At 37.8% G+C, this 16,177-nt stretch overlaps 1 protein-coding gene across 5 annotated transcripts in view; it reads left to right on the top strand.

The window, feature by feature from the left end:
• EHBP1 (EH domain binding protein 1) overlaps positions 1-16,177 on the top strand; it is a gene marked incomplete at its 3' end in the record, with an annotated part of 505,676 nt that overhangs the window by 242,227 nt on the left and 247,272 nt on the right. The gene's annotated exons all lie outside the window — the stretch shown is intronic.

Here is a 16,177-nt window from a genome sequence, read left to right as displayed (position 1 = left end):
CCTACACTCTAAAATTCCTGACACAGGAAGGGACCTTACATGGATTAACATCTAAAGTCCACTGTAAGGTATTTATCTATGTGTAATGCAAGAAACCCTGTGTTAAAGTAGTAAATAAACTACTGCATGTTAAACAGTTTATTTCATGTAGTAGTTTACTTTGTAAAATGTCCTAGCTAACAAATTTAAGTTTTATTTAGCAGCAACAAAGCACTATTTTCATATGTGTATCTTACATGTGTATGCTATTGGGTAGTCTTTTTGGTTAGATTTTCTGATTTTTGTCCCAGTTCATCATCTTTATTAATGTTAATCATACCTTACAGATGAAGCAAGTAGAACAATATAAAACTTCAGCAGATTAAAGTCTTGGTATTCATATTTGCTTATTCATTCACTAACTTGATTAAATGGATACCATGTCGTAGATATTTGCTAGTTATTGAGAGTATAATATTGAAAAAGATATGGCTCCTGACTCCAAGTATCCTACAGTCTGAGAGAGAAATAAACAGGCAACCACTACAATAAAAGTATAGGGTGTTAAATGTGCGCATATAAAGAGTACCTAACCCAGTCTTGGTGGGTAACGGGAAGCTTTCTATTGAAAGTGATGTATAAGTTGAAACCTAAAAGATAAAGTTATTTTTTTAATTGAAGTATAGTTAATTTACAATATTATATTAATTTCAGGTGTACAGCATAGCAATTCAGTATTTTTACAGATTATGCTCCATTAAAAGTTATTACATGAGGGGGACCTTCAAGATGGTGGAAGAGTAAGACATGGAGATCACCTTCCTCCCCACAAATACATCAAAAGTACATCTACATGTGGAACAACTCCTACAGAACACCTACTGAATGCTGGCAGAAGACCTCAGACTTCCCAAAATGCAAGAAACTCCCCACACACACCTGGGTAGGTCAAAAGAAAAAAGAAAAAACAGACAAAAGAATAGGGACGGGACCTGCACCTCGAGGAGGGAGCTGTGAAGGAGGAAAGGTTTCCACACTCTAGGAGGCCCCTTCACTGGCAGAGATGGGGGTAGGGGTGGGGGAGAAGCTTCAGAGCCACGGAGGAGAGCGCAGCAACAGGGGTGAAGAGGGCAAAGCAGAGAGATTCCCGCACAGAGGATCAGTGCCAACCAGCACTCACCAGCCTGAGAGGCTTGTCTGCTCACCCGCCGGGGTGGGAGGAGGCTGGGAGCTGAGGCTTGGGCTTCGGAGGTCAGATCCCAGAGAGAGGACTGGGGTTGGCAGCGTGAACACAGCCTGAAGGGGGCTAGTGCGCCACAGCTAGCTGGAGGGAGTCCGGAGAAAAGTCTGGACCTGCCTAAGAGGGAAGAGACCATTGTTTCGGGGTGTGCGAGGAGAGGGGATTCCTTCCCTGTCTGCCCACAGAAGGCAGAGCACTGCCTAAACGAGCTCCAGAGACGGGCACGAGCCATGGCTATCAGCTCGGACACCAGAGACAGGCATGAAATGCTAACGCTGCTGCTGCAGCCACGAAGAATCCTGTGTGCAAGCACAGGTCACTATCCACACGTCTCATCCCCCCAACCCCAACCCCTGGGAGCCTGTGCAGCCCGCCACTGCCAGGGTCCTGTGATCCAGGGAGAACTTCCATGGGAGAACACACGGTGCACTGAGCTCAGGCTGTTGCAACGTCACACTCTCCTCTGCCACCGCAGGCTCACCCCGCATTCCAATTATAACTACCATACCCCTCCCTCCTCCTGGCATGAGTGACCCACAGCCCCCTAATCAACCGCTGGTTTAACCCCATCCTGTCTGGGCGGGAACAGAAGCCTGAAGGCAACCTATATGCGGAGGTGGGGCCAAAACCAAAGCCGAACCCCAGGAGCTTACAAACGAAGAAGAGAAAGGTAAATTTCCCTGTGCAGCCTCAGGAGCAGTGGATTAAATGCGCACAATCAATTTGAGGTACCCTGCACCTGTGGAATACCTGAGTAGACAACAAATCAATGCAAAATTGAGGCGGTGGACTTTGGGAGCAACTGTAGGCTTGGGGTTTCCTGTGTGCGACTGACTTTCTGATTTTTATGTTTGTCTTAGTATAGTTTTTAGCGCTTGTTATTGTTGGATTTGTATATTGGTTTCGTTGCTCTCTTTTTTTGTAACTTTTCATTTTTTTATTTTAATAATTTTTTATTTCTTTAATAATTAAAAAAATTAATTTTAATTATTTAATTAATTAATTAATTTTTATTTTTTTACTTTTTTCTTTTTTTCTCCCTTTTCTTCTGAGCCATGTGATTGACATTGTCTTGGTGCTCCTGCCTGGTGTCAGGCCTGAGCCTCTGAGGTGGGGGAGCTAAGTTCAGGACATTGGTCCACCAGAGACCTCACGGCCCCACATAATACCAAATGGTGAAAGCTTCCCCACAGATCTCCATCTCCATGCTAAGACCCAGCTCCACTCAACGACCAGCAAGCAACAGTGCTGGACACCCTATGCCAAACAACTAGCAAGACAGGAACACAACCCCACCCATTAGCAGAGAGGCTGCCTAAAATCATAATAAGTTCACAGACACCCCAAAACACACCACTGGACGTGGTCCTGACCACCAGAAGGACAAGATCCAGCCTCATCCACCAAAACACAGGCACCAGTCCCCCCACCAGGAAGCCTACACAACCCACCAAACCAACCACTGGGAGCAGACACCAAAAACAACAGGAACTACAAACCTGCAGCCAACGAAACGGGGACCCCAAACACAGTACATTAAGCAAAATGAGAAGACAGAGAAATACACAGCAGATGAAGGAGCAAGGTAAAAACCCACCAAACAAAAACCCACTAAACAAATGAAGGGGAAATAGGCAGTCCACCTGAAAAAGAATTCAGAGTAATGATAGTAAAGATGATCCAAAATCTTGGAAATAAAATGGAGAAAATACAGACGTTTAACAAGGACCTAGAAGAACTAAAGAGCAAACAAACAATGATGAATAACACAATAAATGAAATTAAAAATTATCTGGAAGGAATCAATAGCAGAATAACTGAGGCAGAAGAATGGATAACTGACCTGGAAGATAAAATAGTGGAAATAACTACCACAGAGCAGAATAAAAAAGAATGAAAAGAATTGAGGACAGTCTCAGAGACGTCAGGGACAACATTAAACGCACCAACATTCGAATTATAGGGGCCCCAGAAGAAGAAGAGAAAAAGAAAGGGACTGAGAAAATATTTGAAGAGATTATAGTTAAAAACTTCCCTTAACATGGGAAAGGAAATAGTCAATGAAGTCCAAGAAGCACAGAGAGTCCCATACAGGATAAATCCAAGGAGAAACATGTCAAGACATATTAATTAAACTGTCAAAAATTAAATACAAAGAAAAAATATTAAAAGCAGCAAGGGAAAAGCAACAAATAACATACAAGGGATTCCCCATAAGGTTAACAACTGATCTTTCAGCAGAAACTCTGCAAGCCAGAAGGGAGTGGCAGGACATATTTAAAGTGATGAAAGGGAAAAACCTACAAACAAGATTACTCTACCCAGCAAAGATCTCATTCAGGTTTGACGGAGAAATTAAAAGCTTTACAGACAAGCAAAAGTTAAGAGAATTCAGCACCACCAAACCAGCTTTACAACAAATGCTAAAGGAACTTCTCTAGGCAGGAAACACAAGAGAAGGAAAACACCTACATAAACAAACTCAAAACAATTGAGAAAATGGTAATAGGAACACACATACCGATAATTACCTTCAATGTAAATGGATGAAATGCTCCAGCAAAAAGACATAGACTGGCTGACTGGATACAAAAATAAGACCCATATATATGCTGTCTAAAAGAGACCGACTTCAGACCTAGGGAGACATACAGACTGAAAGTGAGGGGAAGGAAAAAGATATTCCATGCAAATGGAAATCAAAAGAAAGCTGGAGGAGCAATTCTCATATCAGACAAAATAGACTTTAAAATAAAGACTATTACAGGAGACAAAGAAAGACACTACATAATGATCAAGGGATCAATCCAAGAAGATATAACAATTGTAAATATTTATGCACCCAACATAGGAACACCTCAATACTTAAGGCAAATACTAACAGCCATAAAAGGGGAAATCGACAGTAACACAATCCTAGTAGGGGACTTTAACACCCCACTTTCACCAATGGACAGATCATCCAAAATGAAAATAAATAAGGGAACACAAGCTTTAAATGATACATTAAACAAGATGGACTAATTGATATTTATAGGATATTCCATCCCCAAACAAAAGAATACATTTTCTTCTCAAGTGCTCATGGAATATTCTCCAGGATAGATCATATCGTAGGTCACAAATCAAGCCTGGGTAAATTTAAGAAAATCAAAATCATATCAAATATCTTCCGATGACAATGCTATGTGACTAGATGTCAGTTACAGGGGAAAAAACTGTAAAAAATACAAACACATGAAGGCTAAGCAATACGCTACTAAATAGCCAAGAGAGCAATGAAGAAATCAAAGAGGAAATCAAAAAATACCTAGAAACAATTGAAAATGAAGACACGACGACATAAAACCTATGGGTTGCAGCAAAAGCAGTTCTAAGAAGGAAGTTTATAGCAATACAATCCTACCTCAAGAAACAAGAAACATCTCAAATAAAGTCCCTAACCTTACACCTAAAGCAGTTAGAGAAAGAAGAACAAAAAAACCCCAAACTTAGCAGAAGGAAGGAAATCATAAAGATCAGATCAGAAATAAATGAAAAAGAAATGAAGGAAACAATAGCAAAGATCAATAAAACTAAAAGCTGGTTCTTTGGGAAGATAAACAAAATTGATAAGCCACTAGCCAAACTCATCAAGAAAAGAAGGGAGAAGACTCAAATCAACAGAATTAGAAATGAAAAAGGAGAAATAACAACTGACACTGCAGGAATACAAAGAATCGTGAGAGATTATGACAAGTAACTATTTGCCAATAAAATGGACAAACTGGAAGAAATGGACAAATTCTTAGAAAAGCACAACCTTCCAAGACTGAACCAGGAAGAAATAAAAAATATAAACAGACCAATCACAAGCACTGAAGTTGAAACTGTGATCAGAAATCTTCAAACAAAATCCCAGGACCAGATGGCTTCACAGGCAAATTCTGTCAAACATTTAGAGAAGAGCTAACACCTATCCTGCTCAAACTCTTCCAAAATACAGCAGAGGGAGGAACACGCCCAAACTCATTCTAGGAGGCCACCATCACCCTGATACCAAAACCAAAAATGTCACAAAAAAAGAAAACTACAGGCCAATATCACTGATGAGCATAGATGCAAAAATCCTCAACAAAATACTAGCGAACAGAATCCAACAGCACACTAAAAGGATCATACACCATGATAAAGTGGGGTTTATCCCAGGAATGCAAGGATTCTTCAATATATGCAAATCAATCAACGTGATATACCATATTAACAAACAGAAGGATAAAAACCATATGATAATCTCAGTAGATGCAGGAAAACTTTTGACAAAATTCAACACCCACTTATGATAAAAACTCACCAGAAAGTAGACACAGAGGGAACTTACCTCAACTTAATAAAGGCCGTATATCACAAACCCACAGCCAACATTGTTCTCAATGGTGAAAAACTGAAACCATTTCCTCTAAAATCAGGAGCAAGACAAGGATGCCCACTCTCACCACTATTATTGAACATAGTTTTGGAAGTTTTAGCCACAGCAATCAGAGAAGAAGAAGAAATGAAAGGAATCCAAATCAGAAAAAAAGAAGTAAAGCTGTCACTGTTTGCGGATGCCATGAGACTACACATAGAGAAACCTAAAGATGCTACTAGAAAACTACTAGAGCTAATCAATGAATTTGGTGAAGTAGCAGGATACAAAATTAATGTACAGAAGTCTCTTGCATTCCTATACACTAATGATGACAAATCTGAAAGAGAAATTAAGGAAACACTTCTATTTACCATTGTAAAAAAAGAATAAAATACCTAGGAATAAACCTACCTAGGGAGACAAAAGACCTGTATGCAGAAAAGTATAAGACACTGATGAAAGAAATTAAAGATGATACAAATAGATGGAGAGATATACTATGTTCTTGGACTGGAAGAATCAACATTGTGAAAATGACTATACTACCCAAAGCAATATACAGATTCAATGCAGTCCCTATCAAACTATCAATGGCATTTTTCACAGAACTAGAACAAAAAAATTCACAATTTGTATGGAAACACAAAAGACCCCGAATAGCCAAAGCACTCTTGAGAAAGAAAAATGGAGCTGGAGGAATCAGGCTCCTAGACTTCAGACTATACTACAAAGCTACAGTAATCAAGACAGTATGGTACTGGCACAAAAACAGAAATATAGATCAATGGAACAGGATAGAAAGCCCAGAGATAAACCAAAGCGCATATGGTCACCTTATTTTTGATAAAGGAGGCAAGGGTATACAATGGAGAGACCTAAGTATAAGGCTAGACACTATCAAACTCTTAGAGGAAAACATAGGCAGAACACTCTATGACATAAATCACAGCAAGATCCTTTTTGACCCACCTCCTAGAGAAATGGAAATAAAAACAAAAATAAACAAGAGGGACCTAATGAAACTTAAAAGCTTTTGCACAACAAAGGAAACCATAAACAAGACAAAAAGACAACCCTCAGAATGGGAGAAAATATTTGCAAACGAAGCAACTGACAAAGGATTAATCTCCAAAATATACAAGCAGCTCATGAAGCTCAATATCAAAAAAACAAACAACCCAATCCAAAAATGGGCAGAAGATCTGAATAGACATTTCTCCATAGAAGATACACAGATGGCCAACAAACACATGAAAGGATGCTCAACATCAGTAATCATTAGAGAAATGTAAATCAGAACTACAGTGAGGTTCACCTCACACCTGTTAGAATGGCCATAAACAAAAAATCTACAAACAACAAATGCTGGAGAGGGTGTGGAGAAAAGGGAACCCTCCTGTACTGTTGGTGGGAACGTAAATTGATACAGCCATTATGGAGGTTCCTTAAAAAACTAAAAATAGAACTACCATATGAGCCCGAATTCCCACTACTGGGCATATACCCTGAGAAAACCATAATTCAAAAAGAGTCATGTACCACAGTGTTCATTGCAGCACTATTTACAATAGCCAGGACATGGAAGCAACTTAAGTGTCCATTGGCAGATGAATGGATAAGGAAGGTGTGGCACATATATACAGTGGGATATTACTCAGCCATAAGAAGAAACGAAATTGAGTTATTTGTAGTGAGGTGGATGGACCTAGAGTCTGTCATACAGAGTGAAGTAAGTCAGAAAGCGAAAAACAAATACTGTATGCTAACACATATATTTGGAATCTTAAAAAAAAATGGTTCTGACGAGCCTAGGGACAGGACATGAATAAAGACGCAGACGTAGAGAATGGACTTGAGGACACAGGGAGGGGGAAGGGTTAACTGGAATGAAGTGAGAGAGTGGCATTGACATATATACACTACCAAATGTAAAATAGATAGCTAGTGGGAAGCAGCTGCATCGCATGGGGAGGATAGCTCCGCGCTTTGTGACCACCTAGTGGGATGGGTTGCAGAGGGTGGGAGGGAGACGCAGGAGGGAGGGGATATGGGGATATATGTATACATATAGCTGATTCACTTTGTTATACAGCAGAAACTAATACAGCATTGTAAAGCAATTATACTCCAATAAAGATGTTAAAAAAGAAAAAGGTTTTTACACAATAAGGCTATAGTTCCCTGTGCTTATATCCTTGTTGCTTATCTATTTTATACATAGTAGTTTGTATCCTTTAATCCCATACCCCTAATTTGCCCCTTCCCTTTCCCTTTCCCCAGTGGTAACGACTCTTGTTTTCTATATGTGTCAGCCTGTTTGTTTTGCATATACATTCATTTGTATTTTTTTAAAAGATAAAATTTTTACAGTCCTTTTTTTGTAATCTCAAAATCCAAAATCTCTACTGCCTAAAGACTTTTTTAAAGTGTTTATTATTTTTTGGAAATTTGGTTCAAACTCATTTGGTGGCAAAACCTGTCCTGAAGTGAGGCTATTTGTAGTATTTATTCCACTTAGTGTGAAAATTCATTTTGCTGCACATATATTAATATGTTTGATTATGGGGTGCTGCCTCAGACCTCACTGGGAATGTGCTATTATCTGGGCACTGTCGTGTAGGCATACACACTGTACTGCCTTCCTAAAATCCAAATAAGAGATTTTAGATAAGAAATTAAGTACTTCTGATAGTCAGCTGCAGGGATTTTGGAGAGTGCTTTCGGTGGCTGGATTAACTTGAGCAGAGGCCAGAGAGATCATGGTTAGTTTGTGAACAGCATATAGTTCAACAGATTACTTTCTTGAGTATTTCATTTTAAAAAGAGTGGTTGATTTTTCTAGGGTTGTAGTAATTTACAACTATTATATGATAATTAAGAAACTAAAAAATTCACTGTATAGTTGTGGTGAATCTACAGATTTACATGCTTCACATTGTGGGTAATAGTGGTAAAGGAAGGAACTGTTGATGTTGTTAGTTTAAGCCAATATTCGCTGCCTTAAATCATCCATGCATATACCTGGGCCCTAACTTGGGCCTACTGAAGTAGAATTCTGATGCAGAAGGGAGGTGGCTTTAGGAACATTGGGGTCACCTGCTTATGTACTTTTTCAGCAAATTAAAAATTTGGAAAATGGAGTGGGGTGGATGAGTGTATAAGATAGTACTTTATACATTGTGAAATGTATTACATTATGAAAATAATTTTCTGCCCTCATACTTAGCCCTCATACTTAGATCAATTAAACAGATGTTATATTAAACAGATGTTATACTTCACTGGAATTTATTACAGTTTTCTTTCTAAAGTTACTTAGCTAGGCCAATGTGTTACATTCATTTTAAGATCTTGCTTTACCTGCCTCTTAAAATAAAATTAAACTATATCAACTGATCAATTAATAACTTTATAAATCATAAATAATATTTGAAAAGTTTTATTAAAGAATAGAGGAAGTTATCAAATTAAATACCTCATTTAATCCTTACGAAACCTCTCTAAAGTGGACATTATTATAATTTATTTATCTCAGTGAGGTTAAGTGACCAGCCCCAAAGCACACAGAAAACCACTTAGCTGGGTCTCAAACTCAAAGTCTTCAGACTCTGAAGCCCATGCATTTTACCATTTATTTACTCATTCACTCATCAAACATTTACTGTCCTAGGCACTGGGTTTAGAGCTTAGCTGTACTAATAAAGTACTACAGAAGATGCATGAGAACATCTCTACTCAGACACTACAATCTGGTTTGAGAGATACACACATGAAACAAGAATAGTGATATGTGCTATGTTTAATGTATAGTGATAGTTGAAAAGTATAACAGAAATTAGAGATAGATGGGTTAATATGGACTGAAATTATCAAGAACATTTTAGGAGCGGCTTTTCAAACTTACCTGTGTTTATCCCTAGAGATATGTGGCAGTTTCTATCTTTCTATATTGTTAACTTTTCTTCTCTAATATGTACTTAAAGGTATTTTTTTAATGAAATATTCACAGGATCATTTTAGAAAGAGGCAAAAGTAATATGAATTTTAAAGATGAAACATGAATCAAAGAAATGTCACGTTTTGATTGAGCTGCTTTTGGTTATACTTCCCAGGTCCTCAGAGGTATGCATTCTGCTGCTTTACTATTAAGGGTAATTGAGAGGAAAAGTTGGGGAAGCATTAGAGAGTGGGAAAAGCAAGGTCAAAGGCTCAAGGGCTCAGTTAGACCTGGATTTGAATCATACTTATTAGCAGTGTAAATTTGGACTTTATACTTATTTATCCTTTCAGAACCTCTGTTTTCTCATCTGTAAAACTGAGATATCTTACAAAATGATAGTTGAGATTAAAGATATTAAAGGCATAAAAAGAATCTTGCATAATGCTTGGTATATAGTAAGAATTCAATACATGCTAATAATAAATGGCAGAGAGACTTTACAAATGAGCAGAAAATAATAAACTTTTTTTATTATTAGGAATAATAATAAAAGGAATACTTGGGGGACAAGGGAATTAATTAATTGATTAGGTTAAAAAACAGGTGTGGAAACTCATGAATACCAGGTTTGGAATTGATAATGCTTGACCAAAGAACACGTCTTTAAAAGCAGAAAGTTTCAAACAGGATGTATATTGAAATATGGAGTCACTTACCCTACTATCTGGATCTGTGAAATCATCTTTCCCTCAGTAGACAGGCAGTAGCCTGCACTGGTGATAGATGCCATAGCCAGCTTTCTGTCATACACATTGAAGGCTCTTAACCATGAATCTTGGGACCCTTAGGGGTTCTTACACGGCTGGACTTCAGAAGATTGAGATTTCTTTAAAATGTAGTAAGAGTTTGTGTATGAAGTTCCTTAAAAAACAAACAAACAGCAACCAGATTTTCAATGAAATCTTTGCCCAGAACAATTTAAGTACTACTGGGTGTTTTCACAATTTTTGAAAAATAGGTGAGTGACGTGATTCAATCAAGAAAACCTTTCTCATGTGGATAACCCATTTTATTACTATGTAACTTTAGATAGTAGTTACCCTTTTGTTTTATTTTCTTTATTATGCTTTTTGTAGACAGTGAATGGAAGGCACTAGCTTATAGCCTCAAATAACATTTTTGAGTAATATTTAAAAGTTTAGGGCTTCCCTGGTGGCACAATGGTTGAGAGTCCGCCTGCCGATGCAGGGGACATGGGTTCGTGCTCCGGTCCGGGAACATCCCACATGCCACGGAGCGGCTGGGCCCGTGAGCCATGGCCGCTGAGCCTGTGCGTCCAGAGCCTGTGCTCCGCAACGGGAGAGGCCACAACAGTGAGAGGCCTGCATACTGAAAAAAAAAAAAAAAAAAAAAGTTTAAATTTGTTAGAGGTTTGAATTAATGTGTGCATTTCATCAAGAAGCCTTAAAACTTAAGGAATTAGAACAGAACATAATATTTTTTTGCATTGTAATAGACGTTTCCATTTAAAGTTGATACTGGAATAGAAAGTATTTTAGTGGATGATTACTGTATCTCCAACAACTATCTGTCCGTGGAGATGAGTATAAGTTGACTAAAAGGTGACTTCTGGGAGTTAAGAAAAATACCATAGCCTTGCACATTCTAGTTTCTATAAACTAAAAAATTGTCTGAACTTTATACCAAATGAATTTGATGGCATATAATTTTTGTAGTTATTATTGGGTCACAGTAGTATACTGCAGTCTGTCTTCTAAATTGCTAGAGCCATTTAGTTTATTCTTCTTACTTCCTGCTAGCTACCTTCAAATGCCTTTCACATAGATGAGTAAGAGAGAAAGACAACCAGAGTTGCTTTCAATTCTGTTTTTTTGCCAGCTGGAGGGAGGAAGCTGATAAGACAGTCAGCTATCAAAACAAACCCCTAATACTACACCAGAGATATTTAAAACCAGCAGTATATTTGAGCAGTTTTTTACATGTTTATTCATAGAAATTCAGCAGTAAAAGATACTGCCACATACAAGATGTTATGAATCTGCATGAGGCCTTTTTTCCCCTGATGAAAGACATTAGAACAGAGACTTGGTAATTATTTTACAGTAGGAGTCTAATGACACTGCAGACTTTTAATAGAAAAGTATTTGTTTTAAGATTTTTCAGTTTGTTGCTTTCACTTTTCTCTCTTTTCTATTCTCTCAGTAATATGTAAATAAAGCTTCCTTTGTCTTATAATGGAATGGATTTTTGGCATTCTAGTTTTTCTGCCACATCGGCCACCTTAAAAGACTTAGTTAATATGTTGAAAGCGCCTACATAAATTTTTGCTTAAAGACAACCACGAAGTGAATTACAAATAACAGACTCTTAAACATCTAAGTTAAATTATTTCTTTGTATAGAATTGGAACTTTGCGTTATGTAATTGGACATAGGTGCATTTGTACTGACAGAAGAGCAAGTGGAATATTTTCACGAATTATATTCTGTTAAAATGGAATTGCTGACATTATAAGAGAGATGCATAACTGATTAGAGAAACAAAATTTACCTGTGTACTTCAGCTCCCTTGTGGAAAGTTACCAGTTTGAGCATACAAAACTGTCCTAGTACTTTAATACCCCTAAGCTCTCCAGAAAATAAGATTTTCACAATTCTCTGTGAATATTATCCTACCCATTTTTTTTGTCTTTTAATACCTGATTTCCCTCTAAAAATTTTTTTGTGATACTATTTTCTTTATACTATAGTTACTAATGTTTTATATCATGAATTTAATGACTCATTTTTCTGTAGCATGTCTCTGTGGTCTTACATAAATTGGGTATAATGGTTGGTTTTTATCAGCATTGTGTCAACTAGCAACTATTGAAATACAGTGTCTTATAATAACAATCTTATGCTCAATGACATGATAAAACATTGTTCTGATTAATATGCTACTTTAGTTTAAAATAATTCAATGCTTAAAGAATATTCTTTGCCTTAAGACAGACTTGTTTTTAAATAAAAATTATTTTGGAGAAGCTCTGAGCAATACACAGAAGCTTTGCTAACTCCTCTTCTTGTCTTGCCTTTGAAATTTGGTTGACAGTAGTTGATATTTCATTACTAAGAAACGGAGGTAATGAGAAGATATTTCTTAAGTTATATAAGAACATCAGAATCAAGGGTAGAAACTCCTCATCTCCTGAATCTTGTGGGGCCTAGCTATATTACCATGTTATTGAGATCATAAGGACCACAGCAATGAAGATATTTATAGTTAATCATCTTTCCAAGTTGCTTTTTGCAAACTTTAAACAAAAGAGCTACTTACATATAGTATATCCTCAGACAGTTTGTAGCTAGAGGAGGAGCAGTTTGTTATTATTTCCCTGAATACCTTTTTTTTCCTGGAGTTATTTACCTTTCAGATCCTGGCAGTCTGAATTGTCTTGTGGCATTTGTTGATTATTTCAACCAAATCATTAGAATAAACTAGACTTGTCAGAACACTTGAGACTATGTTGAAAGGAAAGTTATGTGTTGAATATGTTAAATGTTTGTTGAATGGCTTAATAGGAGAACAATTCTCTCTTTATACCTCTGTGTGTGTGTATATGTATATATACATACATATATACACACACACACACAACACATATATATGTATGTAACTTAAATATAAGCACTGCTTGCTAAGAAGCACAGAACTGTCCTTAGGGGGTGGGGGATGGGAGTGGTGAGTTAGGGAGAGGTACTCCGTTGCCACTTTCTTTAGGCAGAATTTCTTGATATAACTTTCTTCTTGCTTTTCCTTTCATTTCCTGTTTTTTTTTTTTTTTTTTTTTTTTCCGTACGCGGGCCTCTCACTGTTGAGGCCTCTCCTGTTGTGGAGCACAGGCTCCAGACGTGGTGCAGGCTCAGCGCCATGGCTCACAGGCCTAGCCGCTCTGCAGCATGTGGGATCTTCCCGGACCGGGGCACGAACCCGTGTCCCCTGCATCGGCAGGCGGACTCTCAACCACTGCGCCACCAAGGAAGCCCTCATTTCCTGTTTTTGTCCTGAATTAATGGCTCTGATTTTATAAAACCTGAATTATTGCATTCTTTTGAAAATGGAGTCAATTTGGAAATAAATTAATCAGTAAAATAAATTTGAAGAATTTCTCGTTTCTCATTAAGCTTAAGAAGTTTAGGAAAGTGGTCAGATGGCATGCAATAGGTATAAAACTTAATTAGATCACTAAAAATCATAGGATTTATTTACATTATCTGAATACATATTAAACTTCTTTAACCAAAGCAATCAACAATATATGCCTTCCAAGCTCTTTTACTATAGATATTTTCCAAAATTATTTTTCTACTGGCCTTTTTTTTTGCTTTTCAAACTGTATACAGCACAGTGACCATAGTTAACAATACTGTGTTGTGTATTTGACAGTTGCTAAGATCTTAAAAGTTCTCATCACAAGAAAAAGAAATCGTAAGTGTGTGGTGATGGATGTTTAAACTTACTGTGGTAATCATTTGTAATATATATACATATAACAAGTCATTACATTGTACACCTAAAACCAATACAATGTTATATGTCAATTATATCTCGATTTAAAAAATAACAACAACAACCAAAGGAGAGTAGGATTAAACTCTTTGTAAAAGAGACCAGGGGAGGATGGGAGGGAGGGAGATGCATGAGGGAAGGGATGTGGGAACAGATGTATATGTATGACTGATTCACTTTGTTATAAAGCAGAAACTAAAAAAAAAAAAAAAAAAAAAAAAAGAGACCATTATTATCCTATTAATGGGTCACAGAATGAATGTTTTTGGGCTTCATTATACTGGGTACTATAAAGTTGATTGTACATTTACTTCCTAGACTTTGGGGATATAAACAAGGTTTTGGTTCTCAAGTAGTTTTCAGTCTAGTCAGAGAGGCAGATCTATGAGCAAATGATAGGACTACAATGATAATGCTAGAAAAGAGGCAGGTGGAAGGTCCATCGAGGTTGTCAAGGAGTGGTCGTGTCTGTCAGAGACATGGGGAACGCTTTAGAGAGCATTTATGAACTGTGGCTTGAAAGACTTTCAAAAGCTTACGCATAGGGCTTTCCTGGTGGCGCAGTGGTTGAGAGTCCGCCTGCCGATGCAGGGGACACGGGTTCGTGCCCCGGTCTGGGAAGATCCCACATGCCACGGAGCGGCTGGGCCCATGAGCCATGGCCGCTGAGCCTGTGCAGCCGGAGCCTGTGCTCCGCAACGGGAGAGGCCACAACAGTGAGAGGCCCGTGTACCGCAAAAAAACAAACAAACAAAAAACACTTACGCATAAGATAAAGTTGTATGAGAAGGTTAGGGTCTGGGGTAGGGACAGAAGAAACAACCTTGGTAAAGGTGCAGAGATAAATTTGCTACAGCTTCATACCCAAAATGGAGAGCGCAGAAGGGGTTGACACTACCGAGATGAGCAAGGACCAGATTGTGGCTGGCCTTGTATGCTGTATGAAAGATTCTGAACTTTATCCCAAGGGTCTCTGGGTCCCAAACCTGGCTGCCCATCAGAATCACCTATGGGTCTAGTAAAACAGACAAATTTGCTTAGACCCTGTGTGATTCTGATTCATGATTCTAGTTAGCTATCTAGTAAGGTATAAAAAAGTTTTAAGTAATGAGGTAAAATGATCAGACTTGTATTTTGAAAGATCAGTGTTCAGCACTAAGAAATACATTTCGCATTATGATCCAGTACACACACATAGGCACCTATATATAGCAAAAAGAAAAGATTCATGAAACACGTCTTAGTCTATTGTGGGATGCAGCCTAGTATTTCTTCCTGATGTTTTAGAAAGCTGGTTGCAAGCCACTAAATTGATTTTGCAGCTCATTAAATTGATTCCATGATCCAGTAAGGGGTCATAGCCTACAGTTTGAAAAAAAGTATTGCTATAGAGCATGAATTGAGTTTTGAAGGGCTGAAGATCAGATAGGCAATTAATCCAGTTATCCAGGGGCCTGAACTAGGACAGTGGCATAAGCAGGTGCAGACAGAGAAGAAGAAAGAGAGATTCAGTAGGTTAGAAGGTGGTGTTCTTAGTATTAATTCTAAATCAGTTCTGAGGGTTGAGGGAGGTCAGGGAGTCTAGGGTGATTTCCAGATTTCTAGTTTGAATATTTGGATGCTCGTGTTATTCTTAAGCAATAGCGAGAACACGGGAAGAATTGGTGAGGACAGGTTGTGGGGAGAAAAGATATAAACAAAAGGCAGTTGCATGTATGAATGATTTTTTTCCAAGTCAGACTCCTTTAAATAATTTTTTTTTCTTTTTCTTATTAAAGTACATATCTCAAGCCTTGGTCTTTTCTTTTACCTTTCTGATATAACCTACTTACTCTTACATTGGTTTCTGGTATTTTTATGTGGATTGTCCTAAGATAGTTTTAAACTTTCCTTCTGTGCTAAGATCTTGCATCACCAATTCAGTTTTTTCCAGGACATCTGACTCCTTGCCCAAAATGAAACATAAGAATTAAACATTTTTCGTTTCCAACCCACATAATTCTTTCCTCATCTATCAGAGGTGGAGATCTCAAATTTCTGACCTTCTGCTTATTGT

This window comes from Mesoplodon bidens, assembly GCF_964165515.1.
Source record: "Mesoplodon bidens genome assembly, chromosome: 14".
NCBI classification, from domain to species: domain Eukaryota; kingdom Metazoa; phylum Chordata; class Mammalia; order Artiodactyla; family Ziphiidae; genus Mesoplodon; species Mesoplodon bidens.
Note: the sequence above shows the minus strand (reverse complement) of the source record. Positions and strands in the feature narration are given on the sequence as shown.